This window comes from Galeopterus variegatus, unplaced genomic scaffold (assembly GCF_000696425.1).
Source record: "Galeopterus variegatus unplaced genomic scaffold, G_variegatus-3.0.2 Scaffold3643, whole genome shotgun sequence".
NCBI lineage: Eukaryota > Metazoa > Chordata > Mammalia > Dermoptera > Cynocephalidae > Galeopterus > Galeopterus variegatus.
Window position 1 is genome coordinate 189,255 of NW_007729754.1, and position 25,778 is coordinate 215,032.

Genomic DNA, 25,778 nt, shown 5'->3' on the forward strand with positions numbered 1-25,778 from the left:
CCCCCCCCCCCCCCCCAAGCTCTCTGTGATTTGGGTGATTTTTTAAGCATTCTAGAATTTATGATCTATTACATTAAAGGATGCAAAATGCTAAAAATGTATCTTAGTGTGTTATTGGAGTAAGTAAACACTTCTACTGGAAAATTATATGCATTAAAACCTTGACTAATACATTTTTCTCAGTTGTTGTCTAGACGCCCTGATGCAGTCGCCTTCACCTGGCATAAATAGCTGTTTGCCATTTGCTGTACTGCCTCCAGGGATGTGTAAACTCTCCTAAAATCCACCAGAGCCTTGTTCACAGGGATACTGGTGTCTGGAGTTGCCAGTAAGCCCATAGCTAGAGGTTAAATAGATGATGTAAAAATTGAAGACAGAAATAATCATCACAGTCAAGAGTCGACTTTTGGCTATGATCAGTTAAGATGAGCCATCAATCCAGGCAAGAGGACTGTGTCATATCACATTCCCACCAAAGTCAGGGACAAACTCCTGTACTTGCTCCACCAACTAAAGAGAAAGGCCCATTGCCAGTCTGAGCATTTGAATTCTGAAGCCACCTGTATTCTTGGAACTCTACTATGCCCTCGAAAAGACCCCTAGAGGCTGCTGTCCTTGAATGTTGCCTGCCTCAGCCCTATCCCTGACCCCCATCCCTGCGGCTACTCCTAACACATATAAGTCACAGAGCAGGCAGCCCATCTATCAGCTCAGCTGCACCAGATGAAGACATGGTACATGAATTCCCAGTAGTTAACCAGCATATAGTCTGGAGCCTCTGACACTCCCCCATGGGGAAAATGCTCAAGTGACCTGGAGCAAAATGATGCCAACAGCTGCTAGCATTCTGAGAGATAATCACCTGCTCATTACTGGGCTCTGGCAGGGATTAACAAGACTGACTGACAGCCCTGGAATCATTACTGTGACTATCTGTCGTGTGTCTGGCTGCCCAGCCTCTGAAACTCCTTCTCTCCCCGAGCCTCAGTGGGTGGCAGAGCTGGCTGCCATTACAGATGCTGAGAAATGTCACCTACTCCCTTCCCCAGCATCCCAGGCAGCAAGGACATTGAAAAGGGCCTGGCCAATTGGGTGTACCTGCCGAGGATGTAGAACGTGTGACTAGAGAGGCAGAGAAGCGAGGAGCAGGGCAAGCTCTCTCAGAAGGCAGCAGTGCATGCAGCAGCACTTGCCTGCGCCGGCAGAGCCCAGGCCCGGTCTGACCACATGAGGGAGGCAGCCTTATCCTTCCTGGACAGGGTCTGTGGCCTGGCCCTGCCCGCAGTTCCAGCTGGGCAGTCTCCCCTCTGTGCTCCCCTGTTTTCTCACCTTGTTCTTCTGCTTTCCTGGAGATTCTGTAAGCTCCAAATAGCCTTTCACTAAATTTCTCTAGAGCCAGTTTCTTTAGCTTGCCACAAATGATCCTGATGGAGCAGTAACGGTTGGCTTGGGTGATGGCAGATCCCTCCTCTCAAAGGTGGAAAGAAACCCTTCATTTAACGATGGAATATAAAACTGGGGGTCTTCCCACACCACACAATCCTCGATCGGGGGCCCAGGAGCAAAACCACATCCCCAGAAAAGAAGGGAGCATATTGATGGGAGTGATTACCTGTTCACAAGGCAGGGCCCTGGGTGACTTGCAGCAGTCTCCTAGTTTCCAATATGCCCCACACTATGAAGATGTGCCCTCTCTGAGGACATCCACCTGAATGTACCCAGACCACAAAGATTAGTCCCTAAGCACCTCAAGCAATGCAGCCTTGCAGGAATGGCCTCTCAAGGGGGCTACTCTGACAGGGACACACCATTTTGGACCATTTGTTAAATATAAGTCCTAAGTACCCTTCCTGTAGAGATTAGCAAAGATAGATAACATTTAAAGCTATTTTTCTTAAAAATAATTTTTTTATGAGCTTCTGCTATTCATCAGGGGAATCACAGAATTTTTTAAGGATAGAAAAATAAAAATAACCCATATTTCCATCACCTAGCAGTCATCACTGTCACTATTTGGATTTTTTTCTCTCTGCATCTATGCATTTTTTAAGACTGAGGACATCCTAGACACACATGCATTTATACACAGAGAATCTTTTCCCTCCAGAGGTTCACCTTTACTTTCTTTCACATAAGAGCAAGCTGAACTCTCTCTAAAGAGGCAGACAAGGGTGCCTTTTGTCACGAGCTCAGTATTGCCATATTCCTTCCCTTATCCCATAGCATTTGGGAGATGGGGGTCCTTTCTTATTGAAGTAAGTATAGATAACATAAAATTTACCATTTTAACCATGTTTAATGGTACAGTCAGTGGCATTGCGTCATTAATCAACATTAATGACGATCATCATTACCCTCCGTCTCCAGAACTTTCTTATCTTACTCCCCCTGCCCTCTCTTGCGCCTTTGGTCACCACTATCCTACCTTCTGTCACTACAAATTTGACTATTCCAGGTGCCTCTTGTAAGTGGACTCAGACAATATTTATTTTTTGTTGCTTTTTAATTTGGGGTGGCTGGCCGGGACAGACATTATAACTGTGCTCCAACCAACTGAACGAACTGGCCAGCCAACAATATTTGTTCTTTTGTGTATGTTCATAATTTCATTCCTTGCTATTTATCACCTACAATTACATTATGAGCATTTTCTCAGTTATTAGTTATCCTTTAGAAACTCCATTTTCCTCACTGAATATATGCAACATCATGAACAGACCACGATTAATTTAGCCCCTCTCCTTTTGTTAGATATTTTAGGTCATTCCAATTTTCCCCTATCACATAGATGTTACTTCAGAAAGTTCATGGAAAGATTTGTATTATCTTTTAACTCTATTTTTCCACGAACTTTTGAAGTAACCTCATATAATACTATTGCATATTTTTCTCCATAAATCTTTGTCCAAATTACTGACTATGTTCTTGGAACAGATTCTTAGAACAGGAATTACTTGGTAAAAGGCTTGTAAATTATTTATAAAGTTCACTTCATCAGCTTTGAAAAATTCAACATCAGACTCATTTTTCTAGTGCAGTTAATCTATCCTGAACCACCACAGAAACTTCTGATTCAGTTGGTCCGAGGTGGGTCCAAGCCAAAAGCCCTTCCAGGAGATCCGATGTTCAGCCAGGTAGAGAATCACTTTTCCAGGAGATTATCTCTCAGCGTACATATCTCACAGTGTAAACAGTACATTCTACATATGAAGAAAGAACCAACTAAACACCCTTTCCTCTTCTGTGTTTGTTTTACAGTGAGAGCCTTCTAAAATGCTTAAAAAGAAATCTGGAATGCTCTCCCCAAGGTGTCTGTATTTAAGTGTCTTCTGTGCTGGTTACAGGATGCTGTCATTTCAGGCTTGGAGTTAATGCATTCAAGCCAAGCTGCTTCTACACTGACACTAATCATTCTGGGAAAACTCCAAGTCTGAGGTCCAGTTTTCCCTTCTAATAATTTTTTCTTTCTTTCTTTTTTAAGGGAAACACACACACACACACCCTCTTTCTATACCCCCGAGATGTTATGGTTGTCGCTGTTAAGCTGGAGCGATGCCCATCTTGCTCCCTCAAGCAGCCAAACTCTTTTCCACCAGCCACACTTCGCCAATGTCCCGACACTGACCATACCTATCTTTGAAAAGACATTGTCGTCTTTACAGAGAATTATTTGGTGAATTCCTAAAGACCAAATGGTTTGTTAGCACATACTCTCCTTCCACCTATAAGACAAGAATGGACACAATGCCTGGAAAAGGTACTGAAGTCCCAGAGATGGAGGCTGTTTTATTATTCTGAAAGTCATTACAGTATTAAGCCTCAAAAGGTATACTTATAAAAGAAGCCGCATCTTTATGATTATAAGAAATATTCTGGTATGCAAAAGCTTTACAAGGTATAGAAAGTACAAAGTTAGGCAGCTTCTTTTGGAAATTATCTTTCTGGTTCCTTTGAAGTGAGGAAGCAGAAGAAAAACCAATAACTAGAAACAAGGGTGTCAATGTGGGGAGTGGGGTGTTGGCCTGCTCAGAAGGGCCCTGGGGAGAGGGAGCGGGCATGTGCAGGCACGGGGGCATTGGCTCTTGTGCTGACAGAGGTTCTCTGCTTTCCTGCATCCGGACAGTGTGAGGGGAGAATCACCTGCCTCTGAGAGAGACCTCCTCCCTCCTCTGGCACATACAGTGTGCTCTGGGCTGGGCACTGAACTCAGCTTGGGGAAAAAAAGAGACAAAAAGACCCAGTCCTTTCAGAATCCCTTCTCTCAAAGGGATCCAGCTGGGGACTCAAACATGTACAGGAGTATCCATGGCACAAGCTACTGTGTGTGATCACAGGGAGCAGGCAGAGGGTGGGAGTGCTGTGTCCACAACTCACCCGCGCTGACAGTGTCAACGACTTCCATCTGACGGCTAACCAAAATTCCTCATGCCTTAGCCTCCACGCTAAACTACCCTCTGCACCAACTGAATTAATTATAGAGTCCCCACTCAGGACAAGTTGAGGTGAGAGCAGTAACGTAGGCCTTAAAGACAGATGTCAAAGGCAGAAGCCAGCTGGCAGGTCCAGCAGTGCTTTGTGGGGTCACTGTTTGAGGCTCTGGCATCATTCATGTGATTTTATTGGGGCTCCCATGGTTGGTCAGGCTGTCCCACCAACTATGTTGAGTGGTGTGGCCAAAGAGCAGGGCAGATTGTAGCCCTGTCCCTTCCTCTGCCTCTTGAGTGTTCTGGAATGATGCCGCCAATGATCCCAGGGCTGATGCCCATTATACCAGGAGCCAAAACAGCAAATCTTCCAAGTTCAACTTCTAAAAGCACCAGATATACGAGCTACTTAAATAGGAAATTTATATGTTTAAAGCTTTCTGGTACTTCCTCTTAGATCTTTCGGCTACTTCTTTCTTTTTTTTCCTTAAGCCTACAGCACCTGGTATTCCCAGGCGGTCTCACATCCAAGTACTAGCCAGGTCCAACCATGCTTAGCTTCCAAGATCAGATAAGATCAGAAGTGTTCATGGTGGTATGGCCATATACATTAACCTCGCCTTTTTTAAAGATATAGAAGATGTATGGTAGAAAAGTGTTACTGGAAGTCTTGTGCTTAAGGGACCGTCTGACCAAGGAGCTGACCACCACTAACAATCACCACCACCAGAGCCACAAATACTACCTGCATCTTTAGTATGTGCTGGCCACCATGCTAGTTGCTTTAAACATTACATTTCAATAATCCCAACTATAATCCTAGTATTTATCATTAACTCCAGTTTACAGATAAGGAAACTGGAGTTAACTCCCTTGCCCAGGGTCACAGGGTGAGTTAGCAGTGCACACATGCATCTCTGTCTGCTGCACATGCAGCTCTTCCTACCACCAGGGACAGTGTCAACACCGGGGCCCTAATGATGCCCCAGGGCTAGCTGTATCCTGCTATTTTTCCTGCAGACACTAATATATAAGTACCCCAGGACTGTAACTCCTCGTACCAAAATAAGAGCAAAAAATTTCTATCTATACAGGACAGATTTCCTCCCCTTTTTATAGTTGTTGGCAGGGGCTAAAATGCATGAAGGGAATAAAATATTTATTGTGTCAATAAAAATTTATGTAGCAAAACGGAGAAAGACAGGCTTGAGGCGAAATTTCTCTGTAGTGGTTTCTAAAAATAAATGTCTGTTCCAAAAGCTAAAAAAAGAAAGATGAAAGGTAAGGCTAGGCTGAGGGAAGAGAAAGCGTCCCGTGCCCTCTGAGGCTACCCTCTGCTCCGCAGTGTCTGCTCTGCTTCCTGAGCCTGTGGCCTGATGTATTTGGGATGCTTCATAATGCAGCAGCCAGACTAGTGCTTCCAAGGCCTAGAGGCAGGCTGTCAGCCCACAGAAGACCTGCTACCGTGCACAAGCTATTTAACCTCCTATGTCCTGGTTTCCTTATCAATAAGATGGATAAATTAATACAACCTTGCAGGGCTGCTGGGAGAATTAGAGCTCATACAAACTTAAAAGGAGAGGAGAACAGAAAAGCAAGGCACACTGCTTGGCAGGTGGGTGAACTGTGACTGGATTTAACTTCCATCAACAGGGACATCTGGAGGATGATCGGGAGGGGACAAAACCCTAGGAAAAAGGTGACCCTTGGCATTACAAATAGTGAAGAAGACACTGAGAAACCAAGCACCCAGACTTTGAGAGAAGGGATGCTAAAACTGAATGACTTAAACAGCATGCAGAACTACAAAACATGATCAGACGTGTCATCCTAGTTAAAAATCTAAAACAACCTGGTCGAATAGGTAGCAAGTGTCAATATCCCCTGGTCAGGTAAAAAAGCACATTTTACCCCAGGTCACAGGGCTAATAAGTAGTCAGGTAGGAGAGTCATTTATTCGACATGGAATTTTTGAGTAGTGAGTAAGACAGATGTGGTTTTTTTACTTCATGCAACTCTGCACTGGAAAATGCAGGCATTAAAAATTTTTTTTCAATAAAAAAATTTTTTTAAATAAGTGTAAGAATGCCTACACAAGGAAACTACAGTGTAAAGCAGAAGCATTTAACAGAGATTATTAGCACACTATCTGGCTATTCTATCCCAGAGAGCTTCAAGATGCCTCAAGAGATAAGAGGTCTAAAATGAAATTTTAACAAAGCAATCTGAAAGTATCCAGATAAGGCAAGTTGGGGGGAAAGAGTAACGATACAAGGAGCTATCTGAATGGTTTGGATCTTTTTATTTTTTCTTTTTTTTTTTACATTCTAAGATGTTGTGGAGCAGTGGGAAAGGGAGGGGGAGGGGAGTAGGGGGACCGTGGTGGGGTGGGGCTTCACTGGCCTGGATGCGATGTCTGGGGGGCTTGGCTGAGGCCCGTGGCACCCCCTGGATCTTTAAAAACAAAAACAAAAACTTTTATTCTGATTACTGAAAAAAATCATGCTCATATGGAAACTATAAGGTGATAAAGTTAAAAATCATAATCACCTATGATTATACTCCCCAGAATAAATCTGTAACATTTGATGTATTTCCTTTGAGGATTTTTCCTTTGCATATTTATATTTTTATACATAATTGGGATCATACTGTATATACAATTTTGAGCCTGATTTTTCCATTTATTATATCGCATCATTAAATATCTTTTGAAAGTATGATTCTTAATAGCTGCATAAATAATTCATTTAACCTTTCTCCTAGCTGCATTGGTAAGTGTTCAGGGTCCAGACCAAAGGGACAGAGTTGTCATGCTTGCACTGGCCAGACTGTGTTTGCAGCACTGTGTTCTCACACCTAAGAGCAACATTTTGAGAGGGATGTTGTCCAAGAAAATTTCATCCTGAGAGTGTCTTGACGAAAGAGCATTCTGAAACCATTTTGTAGTCATTATTCATTCCTTCCCTGAGACGGAGAAATAAGGACTGTCTTGTTGGATTTGAGAAGACTTTGGAGAGACCCGACAGCTCTCTACCATATGTAAAGGGCTGTGAGTAGAAAAAAAATGGTTTTATTCAGATGTGGTCTAGAGATTAAGGACTAAGACCAGCTCTTGGGTGCTTCAAAGAGGCACTATGTAGAGTCCACAAAAGAAAGCCAATGCTTCTTGATAATTGCAGTGAGCTTCCTATCACTTGCAGTGCTCTGTAATGGGCCTGAAGAGTGCTCACCAGGGCTACGGTGGAGGAGAATTTCAGTAGTGGGAGGGAGTCCCCAGGAGTCACAGTTGAGAGTCAGGGGAAGGAACTGCCCTCCATCCCTCCGCCTGTCTTGCCTATGCAGCAGCCCTAAACTGAGCCACAGTGACTCAGAACCTCTAGCCAAGAGACCCCTTGGCTAAGACTCTGTCATTCGATGGCCTGTCCAAGTCTCTTTGAAAGTATAGGCAGGGCTGGGACTATGTTCTTCCCCCTTCAGAAAAGCACTGGGAACACAGTATGCAAAAGAATGGCAAGAAAAATGAGACACAGACACACAGATATCTTTTCCCTTAATCTAACCTCAGCTACTCTCTGGCTACATTCCTTTAGCTCTTTAGAGTTCCAGCTTCCTCTTTGGTAAAAGAGAGCATCCTTCTGGATCAACATCCCAAGGAAACTTATTAATGCAGGACTACCTCATTTTCTGGTGGGCCCACAGGCCTGCTTTAACTTAATCAACTGGATGGCACACAAACAGGTGAAGCAAAAAGAGGAGAAAGGATGAAAGAGACAGGTGTGTGGGTCTCAACCCACTGCTGTGGAAAAAGCTCTTACAAAGCTTCTATGGAAAAATGTATAACTGTAAAAAGACACGATGGTGTGTAAACATACATCGAGGATTAATTACTCCTGGGCTGAGACTTGAGGCTAGATTGGCCCCGCTAGCGTCCAAAAGATATTCCAATATACAAATGATGTGCCGTGTCTTGTCGTGTGGAGCTGTGTGCCCAAGGAAACAGCCAATTTCTACTCTCAATCTTACCCATGCTGACCCAGCAGGTACTCCCTCATTCTGACCACACAGGTGGTCAAAAAGGCTGGAATCGGGGAAGGGAACGAGTGGGTGTAGATGAGCAGATGGCTGGCCGGGGCCACACTCCGATGTGTGTAGTCACAGCTGCCAGAGGGAAGAGGCCTGAGAGACCCCAACAGCCCCACTTTCAAGAGAAGGACTGAATAATGAACTGACCCCCGCAGAGTCACAACTCACCAAGAGCTGGCTACAATTTAATGTCACATTTCACAGCACAGCAAGGCAAGCTTTTGAGCAAATGAGTAACACCTGGAGAGGATTTTAAATAGGGGATTAAAAGCAGAGCCAGGAAGGGGTGCAGACAAACCAAAAAATTTGTGAGAATATGATTTGTCAAAAAACGTCAATTCATATTATGTTAAATTCAGGAGTTGTCAGTGTATATGTATAAATGAAATAATCCAGAATTTCCTCAAAGTTGCAAATGTGTTCCTGAACATAGCAAAAAAAAAAAAAGTGAGCAACTCCTTTCCATACTTTCCGTGTACGCTACCGCTTCTATCTCCATTAATGCAGCATGTCCTTCCTTTCAGATTAAATGCAAATGTGTAAACTTAATCAATCATGTTTCATAACAGACTGTCTAAGGAAGAACAGGACTGTGTAATTACTACCAGCACATTTCAACAGAGACTAGTCTGTTTCAAATGGCAGACAGATAAATAAGATGCTCGAGGAGAGAACAACAAATCAATTTATTTACTCAGCACTATTACCCTTAAAGGGAAGTCAGAAACTCCCCAAATGATTCTTATGTTGTCAAAAGACTGTCAAATCAACTAATCTTAATGTGGAATTAAGGAGAATTTAGCTGTTTGTAGATTCCCAGACAATGAGAATGAAAATGAAATGTAGATAACACACGATTGCCAAATTTATCCAAACAAGAGCTTTCATTCCACAAAGGCTTAAAAACACATACAAGAAGAATGGTAAATGTAGCTTTACTGATGCACTCAAACCTGGAATGCCTGGTTCAGAATTCCACTGAGGATTATGTCATGCTCTTTTCCTGATAGTTAATGAACCTTTGAAGTAGGAACTTCTCTGTTCTTTTCACACCGGATATCAGTCATTATCTGAAGCCTGAGTCTTGCTAACAGCTGATTTGCTTAATGAACACTGAGTACTCAGTCAATTTAATATTTCAATTGTGATATGATTTTTTTGCAATCTACCAAAAAAATAACAAGGTTAGATTGCATCCTCAGTGATTCTCCTTGAAACAGACACCGACAGTTCTGAACTGAGTAGACTTGTATATACTGGCAACTGAGAACCAAAACATGCCACTGGGAGGGGATTCCAGGGTATGTGGGCATCTGAAAGTGGGGTCAGTGAAGGCAACGCTGGAGCCAGAACAAATGACACTGGATTTTCTAGGTTAAACTGGAAGGGGAGGAAGCAGGATTTCGGGGATTAAGAAAAAGTAGATAAGGAGGTAGAGGAATATAAAGGATAAGAGGAGATGGTCTTGTCAGCAAATGTTTTTAAACATCCATCACTAGCAACCAATTAACACTGACATTAACAATATATAGGGTGCAATTCCTAGCTTTCAGCAGGTTAATATCATGCAAGGTGTGCTCATATAAACAAGTATCTATGTGCATGTAAACACATGTAAACAAAGCTTACATATGCAGATTTTAAATCCTGGGAGGATATACAAGAAGCAGGTGGGACTGTGATTTCCAGATGTGGGCGGTGCACCATCCTGTACTTTTCATCTTTTATGTTCTGTATTCCTTGAACTTCAGGCAACCATGGGTATGTTATGCAAAACATTGTGCATACTCATAGATGACTATTAAATACTCGCTGCTCATTCTTATTACTACTGCTAACCACACACATTTTGTCTACAAAGTCAGTTACAGATGCTTTGCTTTTAAAAAAGGGAAATGAGTCTCAAAAATGAGGGATGCTCAAGATTCTGTAAGGTCACGCAGTCCATCTCTCTCAGAAAATGGGGACGACACACAGATGTATCACCTCTGCACTGGTTCACGATGAGAGGGGCCGGGGCAGGGGAGACACAGCCACTGAGCAGAAAGGGGTACAAGCCCCAGGGCAGAGCACGGGCTACACGTCCAGAAAACGGGAGCAAATCAGCAAGTCAGCGGGAAGACAGCTACAGATTGAGAGGAGTTAGAACAAACTATACAGTGAGGCCTGATCTATGTACTTGCGGTTATGCTCAATTTAAATGTGTACGTGTCAGGGCCGGCCCGTGGCTCACTTGGGAGAGTGCGGTGCTGATAACACCAAGGCCACGGGTTCAGATCCCTAGATAGGGATGGCCGGTTAGCTGACTTGGGAGAGCGTGGTGCTGACAACACCAAGTCAAGGGTTAAGATCCCCTTACTGATCATCTTTAATTAATAAATAAATAAATGTGTGTGTCAACATGGAAGCCCCATAAAGGGTAAATGTAACTCACCAATTTTTGTGGCCACACTGTCACATTGAAGAATTTCTTGGACAGATGATAACTATTGTATCAAATGGTCAGAGTTAGGTAATGGGGGTGAGAGAGAGAGAGAGAGAGAGAGAGAGAGAGAGAGTGTCTGTGTCTCTCTCCGTGTGTGTGTGTGTGTGTGTGTGTGTGTGTGTGTGTGTGTGTGTGTGTGTGTGTGAGAGATGACATATCCTGAAGATGAAGTGCCTGACTGTGCTACTTCTACAATATGGGATGTCACTTTGCACGCTGTGGCACAGGGCCTTTCACTCAGCATCCCTTCTATTCTGTGAGAAGAAACAACCACCACCACAGCAAACTGCTTTGCCAACCAGGGGTCTTGGGACGGCCCTAAATATGTCACTACTCTAGGTGGGAAAAGCAGAGAAGAAAGGAAGAAACCTCCACATGGCCACATCTGAACTCTTAACCTTGGCCCCGGAAACCTGGGCTTCTTCCAAAGTTCCCTATTCAGTGGCAGGTATCACCTCCCGTTTGGCTGAGCAAGCCAGAACCCAGGGAGTCCTATTTGACACCTCTTTCTTCCTCATTCTCTATTATCGATCTATCACAGATCTTCTTGATTTTACCTCCAGATTATATTTCAGATCCTTCCACTGCTCCTAACTTCATCCAAGCTGCCATCATTTCTCTGTGATCTCCTGCAATGTTCTCCTAACTGACCTCCCAGCATTTACTAGGGTGCCTTGTCCGATTCTTCTTCCCCACTGTAGCCAAAGAAAATGCTTCATAGCAAATCTCTTCACGTCGACAGATATGTCTTCTGCTCAGTACAGTCAATGGGGGCTTCCCCCTGCTCTTAGAATAAAACCCTAACCCTATATAACATTGCCTTCAGGCCCCCCAGTCTGGCCCTTTCCTTCTCCTCCAGGCTCATCATCCACCTGCTCCAATAGATGTGCTTGCTGGAATGTCCACCCTCTGCCCTTCATCTAGTTACCTCACCGTGCAGATCTTCACTCACGTCACACTGATCACCCATCTAGATAAGATTTTTTTTTTTTTTTAGGATACATGCTCTTATAGGATCATATTCCTATCATCCCAGGATGTATCTCAATTTGAAGTACATCTTTATTAAATAATGTGTCTGCCGTATGTTGTTCTTTCCCCACTAGATTGTACATTCCATGAGAGCAAAAACCATTTCAATTTTACTTCTCATATCACATTCCCAGGGCCCAGCACAATGCCTGGCATGTAGTAGATGCTCACTGTAAAAAATTTAGGGGGATAAGGATACCACTCACTGAAGAATAAAATATCCCTTGACTAGAGAATCCATATATCACCATATGCAAGAACCCAGTGTGGCTTATCAAAGTCCTGGCCCTGCAGGAATTCCCTATCTGCAAAAGGAAGGGCCTTTGTGGAAGAAGACAGAGGACGTGCACACCACACACTATTTCTCCATCCTTAATAGATTTCTACTGGAGGGAACCCACTCTAAGATAGTGATTAGATTTTTGCTCTTCCAACTTCCTGCTAAAAAGGCAAAAGCAAGACACAACACAACACAAAACTAACATAAAACCCTGTAGAAACATAACTGATGTCATGGGATAAAGTTCCAGCATAAATAATATAAAAAAGAGCTTTTACTAGTTTACTGAAATAAATATTAAAACTGTAAGTAAAATATTACATTTCATATATAATACGTGAATCATTTCAAAATTCCTTGATAAGGTAAGGAGCAAAATATCTAGTAGGAAAAAGAAGCAAAGTTAATGGGCCTACCGTCCCCTCTACTCTGTGAGAAGAAACCACCACCACCACCACAACAAACTGTGCTTTGCAAACTAGGGGTCTTGGGACAGCCTGGCATAAGGCCTGTTGCATGATGAGATAGTCTCCAAAATATATATATCTCATCTCATCACAGAATCTCACCTAATGTCAATGGCACTCACATTCACATTCTTTCCATAGTAATTTTATAGTCCCTATTTCAACAGGTCTTCAGGTACTGGCTGCTCAGAATACAAGCACTAAAGCTTGTTCTGTGCCAGCCACTTTCCTTTACAGTCAGACAAGCTGCTTTAGAAGATTCAACTTTATCTGTTACTACAAAAAATAATAATAATAGTAAATAGTAAGATGATATAAAACATAAAGGAATCACAGGGTCAGATTATTCTTAGTTAAAGCCTAGAAATAATAAATATATGGCATATTTAAGAAACAATAACCTATTAACATATTCTTATTTGTATACTACTGAAGATATGCATAATTTTAACTACCCTCTCCCTTTTTGCTGAGTTGCTAGTCATGAATCTACAAAAACAGAAAGGACATTGTTGGGAGGGAGGGGGGATCTGGAGGGGGGAGGGAGGTTTCGGTAATGGGCCACAATAATCACCCACATTGTATATCGGCAAAATAAAATTAAGAAAAAATAAATAAATAAAAATAAGGCTTTGAAAAAAAACAAAAAAACAAAAACAAAACAAAACAAAAAGGCATCTTTTTTAGGCACACATCACACCAGGTTTAACTACTGGTGAGAAACCCTTTTGATCTGAAAACCATGTATATAACATTATTCAACACATTGTACTATGACAACATTTAGAAGAAGTTAAACACTGTACAAACATGAAGTTCTTTAATGATATTGGACAAAACATCTTAAGCATATCCTCTGTCTCACAGCAGGCAAGAAATCAGATATGCAGGGCAACTGATTTGCAGAAATACACACAACCAGCATAGATGATAGCAAGTCACAGCTTCCAAGTTTCTCACTCACTTCTTAGCACAGAGCACTGTTTAACTGTGGAGAAGATTAGAAATTGAAGGGAAAAAATACATTCACTCATTCTATTCTCTCTTCTCTCTTTCCTCACATATTCTAACCTCAAAATATAATTGATTTAATAAAACAAAAGGCAAGCTTTATGAGTATTACTGGTTCTCTCTCACCCATTAATATCAGCTAACTTCTTTCAAATAAGGTGCAAAAAAGGAAATAATAAAACGAAGGCAGTGTCATTCATCAATAAGTAGAATTCATCAATAAGTACTGAATTCTACTGAATATAGCTATCAAATGATAATCTAAGTTCACTCTATTACCAAAATAATTTAAACCCATGGTGAAATAGGGACATAAACTCTTCATTGATTTATGGGTCCCACAGCTTCTGGGATGTGTCACCAGTTTATGTGCTATGTCCTGGTGTGTTGGCACCTGGGGTTGGATAGAGGTGAGAGATAATGTAAAAACGGCTTGTAAACAGGCAGCTCCCTGCTGACGATTTGCCTCAGGAAGCTCTCTCTGTTAGCTATATATTTCAGAAACTGTATGCAGAAAGCTGTGTTTACAAATGTGCTGCAGGAAGGGTCAGCTTTGGAAAATTGCAGGCATTTATGTAACATTCATGTAGCAAACTGACTATACCACATATAGAGTCATCATATCTAGGTTTGAGATCAAAATGAAATTAGAGCAAGAAAAGATTTTAAAATGTGAAAACTTGTATCACAGACAGCTACTGTACCATTTTAATTTAAAGAGAAAAAGAAGGGTCAATAATGAATGCTGACATTCTGCTATTACAATGTGAAGCGACTATGATATCTGCCCGTGTATTTATTTATTTTTTCTTTTTTTGAGGGTGGCTGGTGCAGGGATCCGAACTTGTGACCTTGGTGTTATGAGGCTGTGCTCTAACCAACTGAGCTCTAAACATCTGAGCCAGCCCCTGCCCATGTATATATTAAGAGGAATAAGGAATTTTTATTATGTTTATATTTTCTATTAAACGGAAGTTGAGATTTAGAAATGATGCCACTGACATTCATAGTTTGGTGCTGAATATTCATAAGGGACCTACTAAGAGCACTGAGGACATTTCCAAAGAGCACTGCTTTGGGGGGAGGCATGGGTGCCAGCTGGTACACTAAAGCCATGGCTCCCTTAGCCTTCTCTCATGCCAGATTTCTCATTCTCATGGCAGTGGGACAGTACATAAAATTCACTTCACCTGAACCAGTGATTTCAAATACTTTCAGGGCTAGAGACTTTCTTGTTGAAAGAAATCTAATATGGAAGCTAAGACACTGAAGGGTTGGGTTTTCCCAGGAACTACTTGCTGGAGCACAGCCCTGCTCTAAAGACTAAATATTTTTTACCTGGAAGGCATATGAAACTTCAACATGAACTTGAACTCAAATTTAGAAACAATTCTTGACATTGACTATGAATTTCAAAATAAAGAATATACTAATTGTCTAATGTATAACTAAGAATAACAAATTTAATACATGGATGCGATAGCTATTAACATTAATTCATTTAGACTTTAATTCAACAACTATTTATTATCCACTTAGTGCATGTCAGGCCCTGTACTGAGTACCAGGCATGTAACAGTAACTCAAACAGATATGGCCCTTGTTTTCAAGAAGCTGATAATTTTAGTGGATGTCATCTGTCAAACTGGGATAAGTGCTATGACAGAAAGTTCAAGTTAAAATGGAAAGTTTAGAGTTTAGTCTTTTCCTTAAGTAAGCATGTCTTCATTAATTTCAATTGCATTGCTAACAAAAAAATTTTCTTTCCTTCTTTTCCTCCCTTCCTTTTTTGGAAAAACAAAATGTGTCCTACTTTGAAATATGATTTTAGAAACACTGTTTTAAAAAAAATGTCAAAGTATTCTTTAGGTCTAAGCACATTTATCATATTTAGGATCTCATCACAGAGGGAACCACTCTTTCATTTGGTATTTTCTATTCTTTTCTCTCTAAAGGAATTATAACATTGAAATCAAATTCTGGGGACCTATACAACACACATTTCCAAAATAGTCCTGATACTGGGTAGAACTGCAAATCAGCTCTCCATGAGGCTTTCTAGAAGTTCAGAATATTAAGAGAAAAAAACTTATAAGGATTAAAGGATTAAAAAAATATTTTACTGATTTGAATAGGCTTGTCACCAAAGAAGATATATGAATGGCTAATATGCACTTGAAAAGATGGCTATCATTAGCCTCTAGGAAAATACAAATTAAAACTGTACTGAGATACCACTACACACCCACTAAAATGGTTATTAGTCAATAGTGACAATACAGAGGTTAGTAAGGATGTAGAGAAACATAACCTCAAACGTTGCTGGTGGGAATGAAAATGACACAGCCACTTTGGAAAACAGTTTGGCGGTTTCTGAGAAAACTAAACATACTCTTACCATATAACTTAGTAATCTCACGTATTTACCCAAGAGAAATGAAAACACATGTCCACACAAAGACTTGAAAGCAAATGTTCACAGCAGCATTATTGATAATAGCCTCAAACTGGAAATAATTCCAATGTCCATCATCTGGCAAATGAATAAACAAAATATGTTCTATTCATACAACGGAAAATTATCAGCCAAGAAAAAAATTACAAGGCTTCAATATGTATCTAGAATATATAAAGAAGCTTTATAAGTCAGTAACCCAGCTCACATCTCTCTTCCTCAATGTCTCTTCTGTTAGCACTTTGGCCTCACGATAGCTTCCATCTCTGAACTTACTGTCAGTAACCTTCACTGGGCATTTTTCTTCTAAAATCTTTCAGATCAGCTCCTGATGCGGGTGAGGGGATGTTAGAGACATCCATGTGGAGCAGCATATAACATAAACAGGCTGGGATGGGGTGTGACTTCCCAAAGCTGAGGTGGCCACACTGACAAGAGATGTCTCTTTGTCGCCTGTCGTGTCTGCATGGCCACCTGACTTGAAAATCCAGGGCATCTCAAAATCTAGGAGCCAACAGGGATCCAAAACTGCTTCCAAGATTGCTACAGCATAGAATGTTTCAGAAAACCACTTTTTTGGTAGTTTCTCAAACCTACTCAGGTTTTTTATTTTGCCTTAAGAACACCCAGGTCACTCCCACACCTATGCTTATATATCTTTGAATCCCCCATGATATCACTGAATATTCCCAAACACAGAGTGAATTTGGCTCATGGTACCTGTTATCCTTGGGTTTAAGTTCTGCACTGAGAAGAGATGAGGAAGACCCGGAAATTAATAAATTGCCCTCAAATTCAAGGTAGTTATTTTTATTTTGTTAGACTGCAGATGAGATGCTATACCATGACTTCCCTTGGAAAGAAAAGGATGAGAAAGAAATGCCAGGAACCTGTCTCCTGGGAATAAGTTCCCCAAACCAATCATCTTGAGATAATGACCAAAAGAGAAATAAGAGAAATACTGTCAAGTAGGGAAGTACACATTTGAAGAAAAATGTAACTGACAGTGAGTCTTCACAGCACCTAGTTAATCTCTCCATGGGACATCAGGGCAATGACATACCTTTCTCAGAAGATCAACCAGTGTTAAATGGAAATTGTCAATGTGATGGCTACAGAATCGTGGCCAGTAAGATACATGGAACGTTTAAAGAGAAAGGGGGTGTAACTGCAACTCAGCAGCAGCCTCCATATCACGTTACTATGCCCAGGCTCTAATGCAGAAAGTCACACAGGAGTTACACAAAAGGGAATAAAATCCCAGGCCTGAAAAGTACCCTCTGCCACGAACTTAAGAGACAGTTCATGAAATGTGAAATTGGTTAGGGCTTCAGTGATGGGCGCAGGATTTAGAGAGGGGAGGAATCAGATGAAAGCGGACCTTAATTAGGAGTCCCTGCCCAACAACTGTGGGTTCAGTCTTCAAAGATACAACCCGATTCTACACCTCTAAATGGCCTTGAGTTTCTTTAAACTCCTAGCCAACGTGGTAATACTGTTCCCCTTAGGTTGGGTAAAGTCCTTCCATCTACTTATCTATCAGCCTTATGTAAATTGTGCTTATAAAGGTGCAGGAATGTGTTTTGTAAATATTGTACTGCTTTATGTTTATTTTTAATTTTTTAAAAAATTTTGTTTATTTTTATTTTGTTTATGTTTGTTTTTGAAGATACCTGAAGTACTTAGAATCTGAACTATTAAACTAACATTCAATTTATTAAAATTATTGGCATTAAGTACTCAGAAAAATTATGACACTTGTGAGAAATGCACATATTAAACATATAATCATAGTTAAGATGTTCAAGAAAATTTGGTTGCCTTTTTTTTTTTTTTTGCAGCTGGCCAGTACAGGGATTGAACCATAGACCTTGGTATTATTAGTACCATGCTCTAACTGAACTAACCAGCCAGTCCAAATTTGATTATTTAAATGTAAACTGGTTAGGATTTGACCTGTCAAATTTATGCATTATATGAACATTAATCAAGGAACAAATGAGTATGTTCTTATTTTTTATCCAAAAATTATTAGATTTATAAATAAAACCTGTCAGCTGAATTTAAAGGCTTAGAAAAGTAAATTTTAAAATGAATACTGATTAAGATCAAAGTAATAATAGGCATTCTTTTATATGTATCAAAGGCTTCCCATGGAAATAAAATCAACTGGAATTTGGTGAAGCCTTTCATCTCACAGAGTCCCAGCTCCACAGTCAAGATAGAGAAGCGAGGGCACCACCCTAAGCAGGTGAATGCCATGTGGGCCACACTTCAGAACCTTCAACTAGAAAGTTTCCAAAGCCTTCGCTGGCAAATGTCCTTGATTCTAGAAGAATCAGAACTGCCTGTGGGGAGAGGGAGGGTGGAAGTAAAGGACAACATCAACAGGCTGGGATGGGCATGACTTCCCAAAGCTGAGGTGGCCACACTGACAAGAGATGTCTCTTTGTCAACCTGTCATGTCTGCATGGCCACCTGACTTGAAAATCTAGGGCACTTCAAAATATAGGAGCCAATAGGGATCCAAAAATGCTCCCCACGATGCCATAGTGCAGACTGTTTTAGGAAACCACCTTTTTCTTAGTTTCTCAAACCCAATAAGGTAATTCCTTTTGCCTCCAACACACCCAGGTCACTCCTATACCTATGCTTGCCAAGTGGGGGCTGTAGGGTGGTGACCCTGAGAAGCTTCCCATACTGTCCACTGGATGCTGTGTTTTACCCTCAAGGGAGGCACAACGTCTCCTACCACAGTTACACTAAGCCACAAAGAGCAGACTTCCTGGAAAAGTGCCAAAATGCACAGAAGCAATAAGCAATGCAATGCCAGGGGCCAACCTGCAATCTGGGCCTCACTCCGTCACCATCTACTTTGGGAAGCTTGGACAAATCAAAGCTTTTCTGTTACTCAGCAAGTATCACGTCTGTGAAATGAGCACGAACTTACGTTGGAGCAGGGTTTGTTATAAAAACGACTGAAATAACACTTTAAACACTCAAAAATACAAGTATAAATGTAGGAAACTAGACTACTATAAAGTCTAAAAGATGCTAGTACTACTACTTTACAGAACGTGGAAACAATAGCTGACTCAGTGTAAACTCACAAGTATAGGCACCCATTTAATCTGACAAGTAGAAACAAAGTTCTGAGAACACATCTTCTAACTCCAAACGTCATCAAGACCAGAAAAGGGCAGCATGAACTAGATGGGGAGGGAAATGAAACAAAAAAAGTTCTACAGGCTGGAGTTAATACTGTAAAAATTTAATTTTGTGCCTACTATGTGAGAAGCATTTAGTTCATTTAGTCCTTTCAATCATCCTTGAAGGTAGAAACAATTATTCCCTTTTTCATGGGGGGAAAAAATCCTGAGGCTGTAAAGATTAAGCAAATTGCCTATACCTGAGAAAAAAATTAGCTCTAAGAATCTCGGTTTGCACTGCACAGCCCTCAAAAACTAAAGGCCATGACTATTCATCCCCAGAATCCTGAAGAGTACTGTTTTCATGATTCTTTCATATTTCAACAGAGGCTGAAAAATATAGCCAGTCCTCATGGAAATTTCAGTGATGGACTCTTGCTGTCGAATTTCTAAATGGTCCTGCTTCCCTTCTTACGCCCCGCGGTGAAGGTTGAGTGACCCCCTAGAACGACCTAGTGGCCCGCACCACCCTCCTCTGTCAAAATCAGCTCAAAGTTCAAATGAAGGGAAATAGTCATCACTCCAGTGTCAACACGGGCATGCTGTAAGATCCCAGGTTGTGGCAGAGGCTAAGAGGGGGCCCTGGAATCTCTAAGCTCTTTGAGTTCTTTCGGGTAGGCAACTTTCATTCCCACGAAACAGTGAAAAACAAAAAAATTCATCAGCAGCGTGTCGCAATTTCATAGACTGACAGATGGAGGCGTGTAGCAATATATCTTTTATTACTTCCCTTGACAGCTACAGATCGCATGCTGAGTTTAACTGGGCTGACACATTCTGCAGGTGCGTTGTTGAGAGAGAATTTTGCGAACATTTTTCTGGGTTTCACAGAAATAAAGTACGTAGGCAGGGAAAGAAATTTCCTGGTAGTCCAAAGAATGTTTCTTCCTACTGCTCCAAATACTCTCTCCAGTCACATAATCCTAACATAAGCATCTTCGTGCCTGCCAGATTTATTCCCAAACATGGATAGGCCTGCCTGCATTAAAGGGTTCTCATCTGTTGGGTTTATGAAACGATTTGTAATCACTGACTCTATAATAAGGGAATGCAACTTTCTTTACTAAAGAATCAGGTTTCAAAAGGGACTACATGTCATACAAAAATAAATAGCTTGGATGGTTAAACTTGATATCCTAAATTTGATTTTCATAATTAAAAAACCGAACTTGCACTGTATCCTCCTTATAGCAGTTCTAGTTAACAAGTACCTGAGGCTTAAAGAAACTAGTTCTTCAGCAGCCGGTAACACTGGCGTTACACTGCATTTGGTGAGTCTTCCCAGTGGCACTCACACCTGGTATGCGCATTGTGTAGATTCAAGAGTTTTCAGACAGACAGAAGAAAAATAATTTTCTAATGCCACAGGTATATCATCTAATGAAAACAAGATTTCTCTGAGGAATGTGAAATGCATTTAGTGTTTCCACCAGATAATTATTCCACCATAATCTGCAAAGTACATGGACAGAAACAGACCTGATTACATTTCTTCTTATGTCCTGATGAAACCCCCCATGAGGGTACAGAGCAGGGTCCCCATCTCCCAGAAGACAGTTCTGATGTATACGAATATCAAAACCAGATCTTAGCTTAACTGTGTATGGTATAAACATATATTATATCATATATGGCAATAAATATACTGCATATCTAAAAATATAATAATTATATACGTACATTATATCTTAAAATTTAACATCAAAATCCTATGTCTCAAATCTAAGTATAGTTAATCATGCAATCATGTAACTCTTAAATTTTAGTGAGAAACACAGACCCCAATTACTGTTAATACTTTAAAGGCTAGAGCTCAAGGGAAGAGGAGGAGAGACCTATGGAGTGCACAAAGGCGGAAGAAGCCACGAGGAGAGAAAGAAAAAACTGCGTGGAGCATTCTGGGCCGCAGCCACTTTAAGGCTGGAGCTGCAGAGCGCACGAACAGGAACCAGCAGAAGCTGCAGGTGTGCCCTTCGGATAAAGTTGTATGGAGGCGGCAGGGGAGAAGAGGGCCTTGGTGGCCCCCAGGACAGCAAGACCACTAAGAGGGTTCCTGTGGACCCACATAGGAGCAAGGAGCCACAACAACTGAAAAAAAGGATCCACTCAGAGGCTGGTGAGTCATCACAAGGGAACAGTGCATGGTCCATCCAATGGGAAGTGTTTGGAGCACGGGTGGTGAGGGACATGGGCCCACCAGGGGAACACTGGGACACAACAAGGACAGCTGATCTGCCCCCCAATCAGTGCAGGACCACTCAGAGGAGACTGGTCAGGAATAGAGAATTGCATGGGGTGCAGTTTAATGAAAAGACTCAGGCCCAGATCAGAGTTTCTACACAACCCAGGTGCACTGGGTCTCTGGAAAGCCCAAAGTATCTACAAGGTCAACCATTAAACCCCGAGCTGCACAAAAAGCCTTCTCTAGGGAAACAGCAGCAAAGCAGCAATTTAGCTCAACCATAGAGCTCAAGTACTGGTCCCCACAGGAAGTTCCCTCATTTTAGAAATAAGCAAAGGACAAAAATTTAGTCCTGGCACAGGCACACCACCAGTGCCTTGGAGACCACCAAGGGACCTGAGGTATGGAACCAGGGACCAGAACCCCCCACAACCAGGCACACCACCAGCCATAAGGAGCATGCCAAAAACATCACCTCCATGTGGGTGGCCCACCACAGCCACCATAGTAACCATGGCTGCCGTGAAAGTGGCTAAACATCACAATCACCATGCAGATGGTCCACCAGCCACTGAAGTACATTGACACAAGGACAGTCACCAGCAGAGACCAAAGAAAAAAAGAGGCTGTCTCTCTCCACAAAGCCCATTCCAGAGTGACAGAAGAAGCATCTGATCTACAATAATACTGGGGGACCTGTACACACCTCTCAGCATTGGACAGATCATCTAAGCAACAAATCAACAGAGTAACCATTACTCTTTCAGAGGAAGAGAAGAAATCTAGGGTTATCAGAGGTGGGAGGGGGGAGGAGAAGGGGACAGGGAGAGATTGGACAAGGGGCATAAAGAATAAGTACAATTTGTAACAATATATATGCTAGTAATATTGATTTGATCAACATATGTCAATGTTGAACTCCCAAAATATGTATAACCAATTATGATTCAATAAAAAATTTTTTTCAAAAAAACTTTAAATTTTAAAAGTTTGCCTTTTAAATCCATGACTTTATATTTGGGGACCTAGATGATGACCAGGACAAACTACACTGCTAACGGAGTAGCTCTACAGAGTACCACAGTCTGACTAATGCAGTGTGGCCACTTTATAGAAAAAGACAACACACTCTGCCATAGAGTCAGAGTACTAGAGCCACAAGGTAATCTTGTATCCCAGGACAATACGCTCATGATAGCTCATTTTATGTCAACTTGACTGGGACACAGGATTCCCAGATACTTGGTCAAACCTTATTCTGGGTGTTTCCAAATAAGTTTAACATATAACTGATAGACCCAGTAAAGAAGATTGCCCTGTTTAATATGGGTGGGCCTCATCCAATCAGTTTGAAGTCCTCAGTAGAACAAAAAGGCTGACCCTCCCCAGAGAAAGAGAATTCTTTCTGTCTGACTGCTTTCAAGTTTGGACATCAGTTTCATCCTGCCTTCAGACTCCAACCGAAACATCAGCTTTTCCTGGGGCTCAGGCCTGCCAGTTGCAGATCTTGGGACTTCTCAGCCCACAAAATCACAGAGCCAATTCCTTATAATTAATCTCTCTCTTTCTCTCTCTCTCTCTCCACACACACACACACACACACACGGCCTCTCCTATAGGTTCTGTTTCTTTGGAAAACCCTGCCTAAATACAATGCTGTAAGGGAAAAAACCCTCCCTACAGAGCCACCAAAGAAAGGAAGCTATGAAAGCCACATTCCGCACCAAGATAACCAAGAGGGAACAGGCCACAGCAGGTAACAAATGGTGACACTGTTAGAAAGAAAGTGAACTTTGAAAACACAACGTGATAGAACTATTCCTACTTGGTGTAAGAGGCCTGGAACAAGAGATCAAAAATGTAAGAGACTGGGACGTGGGAGTAGGGAGTGTTGAGGGAGGAAAGGCTGAATAAGAGAGAGAAGACCTGCTCACAGATGAGATTTTTTTTTTTCTGAAGAAATTATTGTTCACACAATTTTAGATAGATGCCTCCTTTCCAGTATATGTTTAACATTTAAACTAATAAATGTTTAAATGTTTAATGTCAATACCACATGTTCTCACTTATTGGTGGGAGCTAAAAATAAATGAATAAATTCACACACACACACACAAAAAAAAAAAACCGGGGGTGGGAAGAAGACTTAACAACTACAATTCCTTGAAGTTGATACAACAAGCAAATACAAAAGACATTGTTGCGAGGGAGAGGGGAGAGGGAGGGGGGAGGGAGGTTTCAGTAATGGGCCACAATAATCACCCACATTGTATATCGGCAAAATAAAATTAAGAATAAATAAATAAATAAATAAAATTAAATAAATAAATAATTAAATAAATTTTTAATGTCACTCTTGCCATTGTGTGTACTGCTCCCTCCCTCCAGAGCAATAGGTATGACCACAAACACACACACACACACACACACACACACACACACACACACACACACACACACACGACCTGCTGCAAAACCTCAAATCCTCATTAAAAATGCTAATAACTAATTAAGCCCTGAAGAGTTTTGCTTTTTCATTCTTGTTGATTTAAATGTCATGGTGCTCCTGAACAATATTCTATAGCTTAGCAAATATGTTCATCTTATACAACATACATGTGTACTTAAAATCACATTTGTTCTGGTTCACACAGAGAGGAAATGGAAGGTCTCAAAAGAAAGACTTGTGGAATTTCAAGAAAGTTCCAGGATCACAGCCATTCTTTTCTAGTACATAAGTTAAAGACATTACAAAAAAGTTCCAAACCAGCTGGGTGTGCATAGGCTTATGATATGAATGGGAATCTAGGATTCACTAAGTCACGCCTTTGGGGAAAGACCTGTTTTGCCTACCCACCTTTGGTCAGGTTTTGGGATTGGTGTTCAGCATTGCTTTACCCCACTCCCACAACATTCCCCACCAAGAGGTTGTCTCTCCTGCAGGCTCAGTACTCAGTATTCATAGTTTGCACAAAACAAGACTGATTCTGAATGTGGCCCACGCAGGGCTGGTGAATGTCAAGGAACCCGTCTACTGAACCTTGTCATGCCGTTCTCACCCTCGCGTGTCCCTTCTCCTCCTGCCTTATGTGTCCTTTCTTCCCAAGGGTGAAGAGTTGAGGTTCTGGAGCCAGATGACATGGGACTGAATACTGTTCCTGACACTTCCTAGCTATGCGTGACCTTGGGACAGTTATTTATCTCTTTGTACCTCAGATTCCTCAGCACGAAAATGTCAAAAATTAAGAGTGCCTAGCATGCAGAGCTGCGAGGATGAACTGAGTTCAGGGGTCAAGTCCTTGGAGCAGTGCCTGGCATGGGGGAAGTATCAGGAAGTGTCAGCCTTTGTGGACCCTGAAATCTCCTAGTCGTTTTTCCAGACCCAACTTTGTGGTTCCCTGTGGTTCATGATATGGGTCCACAGTATTTAGCAGCCTGCCTCCCCTCCTCAAGACTGAACAGGGATTACCTCTTCTTTCTCAGTATGTCTCCCACACAGTAAGTGTTCTGTGAATGTGGACTGAGTGCACACAGGGACAACTAATGCTAACAAGGGAGCTGGTGACCTGAGGCTCCAGGCAGTGCAGTCAGCAAAGGTCCAGTTAGAGTCCTGCTAAGAAACACAACTCACTATTTTGGTATATGAGCAATTTCTGAGACTTTTGGTTGGCTAAATTCATTTGCTTTAAAATCTTTCAAATGAGGTCACTTTTGTTTGCATACTTGTCATTCCTAACAGCATAGAAAGGTAATCATAACAAAGCTCACTGAATCAATGCTTCTTCAGCCCCAAGAGATGAAACCCCTAGAAATATTTATGAGCAATCTCAGAGGGTTACATTTAACTTTCAATTACATATAATGCATAATTTTCATGATTAAAGAGTCATCAAGAAACATCTTTCCAATTACAAACAAAAGCAAAGCACCGCAGAGACCCAGGGTGAGGCAGAAGCAACAACTGCATCAAGGCCTGCCTCCCCCACTGATGCACCCCTGAAAGGAGAAGGGATCACGGTAGCACCGTCAGACTAACTGGCCCTCATTTCAGCTACGGGATTTGATCTCAGTGTCAAAAAACCCTCCGTGGAAAGTGTGAAACACCCTACTAAAAGGCAAGCCCCGAAATAAAGTAATGCATTACTCC

The 25,778-nt window shown here is 41.6% G+C and overlaps 1 protein-coding gene across 1 annotated transcript in view; it reads right to left on the bottom strand.

Moving 5' to 3' along the window:
- Positions 1-25,778, bottom strand: part of LOC103601236 (lysine-specific demethylase 4C-like) — a 43,104-nt gene that overhangs the window by 15,065 nt on the left and 2,261 nt on the right. The window lies entirely within an intron of this gene.